The sequence below is a fragment of the Urocitellus parryii genome, chromosome 7 (assembly GCF_045843805.1).
Source record: "Urocitellus parryii isolate mUroPar1 chromosome 7, mUroPar1.hap1, whole genome shotgun sequence".
In the NCBI taxonomy this organism is placed as follows: domain Eukaryota; kingdom Metazoa; phylum Chordata; class Mammalia; order Rodentia; family Sciuridae; genus Urocitellus; species Urocitellus parryii.
In genome coordinates this window covers 117,125,921-117,132,537 of record NC_135537.1, presented here as the reverse complement: position 1 = coordinate 117,132,537, position 6,617 = coordinate 117,125,921, and the positions used below count along the sequence as shown (strand labels likewise).

At 33.6% G+C, this 6,617-nt stretch overlaps 1 pseudogene; it reads left to right on the top strand.

Annotated features, from left to right (window-relative positions):
• The first annotated feature begins 274 nt into the window (after positions 1-274).
• LOC144256128 (NTF2-related export protein 2 pseudogene) lies at positions 275-552 on the top strand (annotated as a pseudogene).
• Positions 553-6,617: the final 6,065 nt, after the last annotated feature.

Here is a 6,617-nt window from a genome sequence, read left to right as displayed (position 1 = left end):
GAACATCTGGTTTCTCTTTGTCCCCACAAACATCTGATTTTTTTTTTTTTTGGCACCAGTGGTGCAGAGTCAGAACCTCAGGATGGTCAGAGTGCTTTTACAATGGACCAACATACTTCAGGAGAGAATTGGATGGGTAGAAAATTCTGTGTGTTAATGGGTTTTTTCTCATTTTCAAAATATTTGCTCATTCTGCAGCATAGTGAGGCAGACACACGAGGGTGTAGTGACACCACCACTCTTGGAACATACTTATTCTGGCTCCCCTAGAACCATGTCAGTGGATTTTAAAACTTATGTAGCACAGACATGTAGAGCTACTGAGGAATTTGTCAATATTTACTTTGAGACAATGAACAAAAGAAGAAGAAGCAAGCTATCCAGTCCCAGCCTAGAGTTCTTGTTGTGATCAGTGGAACCGTGAAGTTTGATGGAAACAAAGAACATTACTTCAATCAGAAATTTCTGATGATTTCTCAATCCATTCCTAATAGCACTGTGTGGGAGATTGCTAATGATTGCTTCCATTTTCAAGATTGGGCTAGTTATTAAATAGGCAAAAGTCTATTGTTATTTTAGCTCCTGAAGCAGAGGTCTGTGTAAATTAGTTCATTTCATTAGAAAAAAACACTGTAAACCAGTTTGTGGTGAAATTAAGTTTCTTCAATTTTTTTTTATTCCTCAAAACAACTTTTCTGGCAGCTGCCAGTTTGTTGCCTTTCAGAGCTTTAATGTTAGTTTTTTACATGCCTTATACACATGCACTAATGACATTATTAAAGTAATAGTAAACGTATGATCTTGGTGCTAACATACTCACTGTGAACCCAGCCAATCACAAAAATGGAATCCTTTTGTAGTAGTATCTGTGGAGTATCAGCACAACATAACTCTCAGAGTAAGTGGGATTTTTTTGTTTTTGTTGCTGCTGTTGTTGTTGTTTATAGGTTATTTTTTTTTTTTAGTAAAGCACAAGCCTATTTTCAGTTAACATTGATAATGTAATTGGAATATATAGTATAGTTTTTCAGTTTGTAACTACTATGAGATATTAGAATTGCATGTGAAATAGTTAATAGACTTTTTCATTATATATATATATGTATATATATATATTATTTTTAGTTGTTACTTTATATGTGAATTGAAAACTAGATAGATTAAAAATGTTTTCAATTGACACCTGAATTTGGGATGTAATTGAGGGATTAAAATTTCTTAAAAAACATATATCTTGGCTGCTTCTGGTATAGAAATTTCAGTAATTGCTGGTAGAAGAACTGATAGCTTCAATGGGAGAATGGGGAATGAGAAATGTAAAAATATACATTTTTATGAATCCAAAAGTAAAGGGGTGACCAAATGGTAAAATTTTTGTACTTGTTCACTACCTCCTAAAAATATAACCTAGTTTTAAGATATTATTTATTCTTGCCAAAGGTAATGAGGCTCACTTTTGTTCTAAGAGTGATTTTTTTAATGTCTTGACACTTCCCCTTATACTTGTCACCATTATATATCTCTGTTTATTCAAGAAATTATGGGGGTAGAATGTCAGCTATAAGTCTAACCTTGTAACAGGGTCTGAGGAAAGTTGGAAACAAAGCCGTTGTTATCATTTTGTTTCACCCTTACGTTTTCCAGTGAACTTTAAGTTGAAATATTACTATGTATTAACCGTACCCCAAATGAGTGATTTCTTTCCTCCATATTTTGTACTGTCAACTGTATGATATATTACTTAAAGTTAATTTTATTTGGTTTTTGATTCATCCTTCCATATGGCACTGGGAACATTTATTTTAAAACATGTTTCTGTTATGTGACTTTCCCATCACCCTTTTTTAGATGAAAATAGAGAAAAATGAATCTTTATAATAAACTTCAAAAGAAAAAAATTGATAAATTTTGTCTTGACTACTGAAGAGGGAAAGAAAAAACTTAACTCTCATTATTGGTTAACATTTTAAAATATTTGCAATTTATAATGTCTTAATGCTAAATATGCCTGCTTTGTTTCTAAACTGCAACCAAAATTAATGTTTCTTATCACTTAATTTTAAAACAAGCAATTCATTTACTCTTGCCCAAAGCTATACACTATATTTCTGATATACTCTCAAAATAGAATTAAATGGGAAAAGGGGGTTGAACTGACATTTAAACCACAATTTATTTTAGTACTGATCAAAAATTACACATTATTTTTTATGCAAAGTGAGCTTAGCCTTATTTTGAATTTTTTTAAATCCACAGCTCTACCAGCAACAATATGCCCAAATAGTTTTCCTTGTGGAAAACAGTTACCAATAAAAACTGCATATAATTTGTAATAACTGAATTGAATGGTTGTAAATTACTTTCTCCACAAATCTGTAAAACTTTTAAATGGCTGGAACTTCTCTTATATGGACTACACTATTTTTGACATGCTCATATTTTTGTAATTTGAAGAATAAAATTTGCCTTGTTAAGAAAAAAAAAAAAACTAGAGATATTTCTGTTGTAGGTTAACATCTGTTAGTTGGCATTGACTGGAATTTCCCCTGGTTGTCTGTCTGTGTTTTTGTTTTGTTTGTACCTGTTGTTACTGTTGTTACCCCTTTTAAGATGTGGTCAACACTGCAATGATCCTATCATATAGTGTCTTGGGAAAGATCTTGGCTGTTTAATTTAAAGGTTCCATTCATTTAGCCATCATTTTGGGGCTCCTCTCTTCTTGTCTTTCTCTGTGTTTCTTTTTTGTGCAATCTTGCAATTGGAATTGCTTTGTCAGAGGTAAAGGGAGTTGAAGAAAAGGCCACCTATAGATATAAGCCTATCTAAGATAATGTTCTACTGTAATTATCTGGCTTTTTGAATAGCTTTCTGGGGTATTACACAATCATGCATTTGGAGTTGGTCTGTCAAAGGTAAAGCAAGTGGAAGAAATTTGTATGTGCAGGTCTGTCTGTTTAAAAGGTTCCATTTGGCAACCCTAGTTTCAGTGATCCTCTCTTGTCTGTCTTCATTTTTTGTATCTGTTACTGGCCCTTTAGGACATGGGCCATGATGTATTGATCTTCCCAGAAGTCTCCAGAAGACAGATCTTGGATGAATGGGCCACCTATAGGTATAAGCCTGTCTAAGAGGAAGATGTTTACTGGAACACAATCTGGCCTTTGAGTATTTTTTTTCTGAATTATTATACAATCTTGCAGATGAAGTTGATCTTTCAGGGATAAAGTATATAGAAGAGTTTCTGTACATGCAGGCATTTATACAGTTGCATAATAAAAAGTCTGAAGAGTCAGAAACTAAGCTGAAGGTGCCCCAAATTACTGCCTTTGGTATGCAAGTATAGCAGGACACTAGAAGAAAGCCTGACCCCAGGCAGCCGCAGATCATCTCAGGGTAGTTTAAGGATGGCAGCCCTATGTTGGGGAAAGAAATCCCAGAAAAGCTGCCTGGACTGTAGAAAAATGGTCAAAGAAGACCTGGTATCTACCCTACCTTCTAGCTTCTTTTGCCCATGGTGGGGGTTAGGGAGTGGAGGCAGCTGGTCAGAAATAATGTGGCAGTAAGTTCCAGCACTGTCAACCTGTGACCATAGGATAGAAATAGTCTTTCCTTTTAAGGTCTTAAAGGACACTCTATTTGGCCAGGGGATATTCATCACTGGGGCAAAGGAATTTTTGCTATAACTATATCCCATAAAACTAAATGCCTGGAGTGTCTGGCAGGGTAAATATTTACCCTGCAAAAAGAAAAGGAAAAGAAACTAAGGTGGACCCATGTTTTGTTGGCAGCTTCTGCAAAGGGATCTTCAAGAAAGCCTAAAGAAAAAAATGGAAATGGCCTCCTCCATTGAATAGCAATATGCCTAATGTAAGAAAAAGGCCTAAATGGAGCCTCTGGGTGCAATTGACAGTGGACAACTCATTTAAAGTTGATGGTATTTTGATAATGATAAGTTTAGGTAATTTTAAGCTTGTAATTTTTTTTTTTAAAGAGAGAGTGAGAGAGGAGAGAGAGAGAGAGAGAGAGAGAGAGAATTTTTAATATTTATTTTTTAGTTCTCGGCGGACACAACATCTTTGTTGGTATGTGGTGCTGAGGATCGAACCCGGGCCGCACGCATGCCAGGCGAGCGCGCTACCGCTTGAGCCACATCCCCAGCCCAAGCTTGTAAAAATTTTTTAAGTAAAACTTGTATGTAATTGACTTAATAAATATATGGATCTTTGTGGAGACAAAATAGATAGAAAAGACATATTAGTGATGTTATAAAAATTATCCTTCTTGATTCTAAGCTATTATGCAAACTCTTTTTGGTTTTGTTAATTTCATTTTGTATTTTCTTTATACAACTTTATAACTGTCAATATCCTATGCTCCAAAATTTTGAATGCAACTTTGGAGAGAAAAGATTAATGTACAGTTTTTGTATATGCCAGATTTTCTGATCCCTTTCCTGGGATGCAATTTTTCTAAAATAACTAAATTAAATGCACAGATGACATTTATAAGGATTGTTTCAGAATATGAATTGAAGAAAGGGTCCAAAACCAGAAAAGATAAGAGAAAATTAAAGGTATGAAAATACATTTTAATATAAAAAATTAGAAGGTAAAAAGAACTGTTTCTGGATGAGAAAGTATTTTGTGTGGTAAAATAAATATATTTTTGTGCTAAAGTTCAAAATAAAAGTCGACAAAACTAAAGATGTAAACAAATTGTGAATGTCTATATAATTCACAGAAGATTTGTGGAAGATAAATTTTAAAAAGTTTGTATTTGTGATCAAGTTAGTTATAATTAAGTCTTTCAATGTTATTTGAACTTAAATGCATTGATAAGAAGCAAAGTCTAAAACACTATTATACTCTTATATTTCAAGATAATTTTCCTTTTTTAAGAGAGAGAGAGAGAGAGAGAGAGAGAGAGAGAGAGAGAGGAGAGAGAGAGAATTTTTGAATATTTATTTAGTTTTTAGCTCTTGGCAGACACGACATCTTCCTTTTTTATTTTTATGTGGTGCTGAGGATCGAACCCAGCGCCCTGCACATGCCAAGCGAGCACGCTACCGCTTGAGCCACATCCCCAGCCCATGATAATTTTCTTATATCTGTTAGGTTTTATTACTTAGGGAATCCAAGTTGTAAATAAATTAGGGTTTGTACCTGTTTTAAAGTCTTAAATGATAACTTGGTAACTGGAAAGAAAAACAACTATTATTTTAAATTATAACAATATAGTTGACACTCTGAATATATGTGATTAGATATAAGTATACATTAGAGAAATATATATATATATATATATATATATATATATATATATATATATATAAAATCTTGCATAAGTGTTACTTACATAAGAGTTTATAAAATAAAATGTTATCTAGGTTTACTGGCAAGGTACCAATAAGGGCACTTTTATTCACTGTATCTGACATAGAAGAACCACACCATCATTTAAAGACCTGTTTTATATCTATTTGCTTTGACTAAATCTATTTCTTATCATTGACACTGTTTCCTAAATGTATAAGAGATTTAAGACTATTCTTTGATTTTTGCTAGTACTGCTAATCCATGCTAAACTATGCAGACCTTGATTATTGTTATCATACACTATGGATTCCAAATTGTACTTTAAAAGTTAAAATTAGTTAAATGTTAAGCTTAGGTGAGCACTTTACCAAGTTGGTGTTCTCCAAAGTAAAATTATCTGGAGCAAGAATCTCCAATTTATATAGAAATAACAAATTTGGTTGGTCTTTATTCATGACACTTGATGTTTTATAGCTGAATAAAGTAACCTGTTGTCAATAAGTGATACATAAATTTTGTCTTACTGGGTACACTGGGATGGGGATTCGTATTTTTGAAAGGCAATAAGAAAAGCCATATTTTTTCAAAGTTTGGCAATGAGGAACATGAAAACATTCTGCCACCTTTTCCACAAAAATAAATTTAAGAGCTCTCTTATCCTCTCTGATTATATTTCAGATGTAATGTTGCATTATATTAACTGATATTCATATAGACTTAGATAATGGTACATGAGCAATTTGTAAAATGATATGTCAAAAGGGGGCAAGGATCAGATTAAGAAAGAAAACACATTTATAAGATTTGTCGAGGGGCCAGCCTCACCTGAGTTAAGGCTCTACCTCTCATCTTTCTCCATGTAAGAAATGGTTCTGAAGGAGGCTAGAATTAAACATATTCAAAGTTGTATTCAAAAGAGTTTTTTGTTCTAAAGATTACTGTGATCTCAAGCCAGCATGGTGGTGCATGCCTGTAATCCCAGCAGCTCTGGAGACTGAGGCAAGAGGATAGAAAGTTTAAAGTCAGCCTCAGCAATGGTGGGGCTAAGCATCTCAGTGAGACACTATCTCTTATAAAGTACAAAATTGGGCAGGGGATGTGCTCAATAGCTCAGTGGTTGAGCGCCCCTGAGTTCAATTCCTGGTCCCCCTCCTGACCCCCCTCCAAAGTAAAAGATTACTGCGGAAGTACACAGAATTAAAAACTTAAGTAAATCTCAGGTAAATTGTAAAAAGTATATAGGTTTGTAAGAGGTTTTTTTTTAGTTTTTCATACAGTTTTTAAATTAAAATGTCTATATAA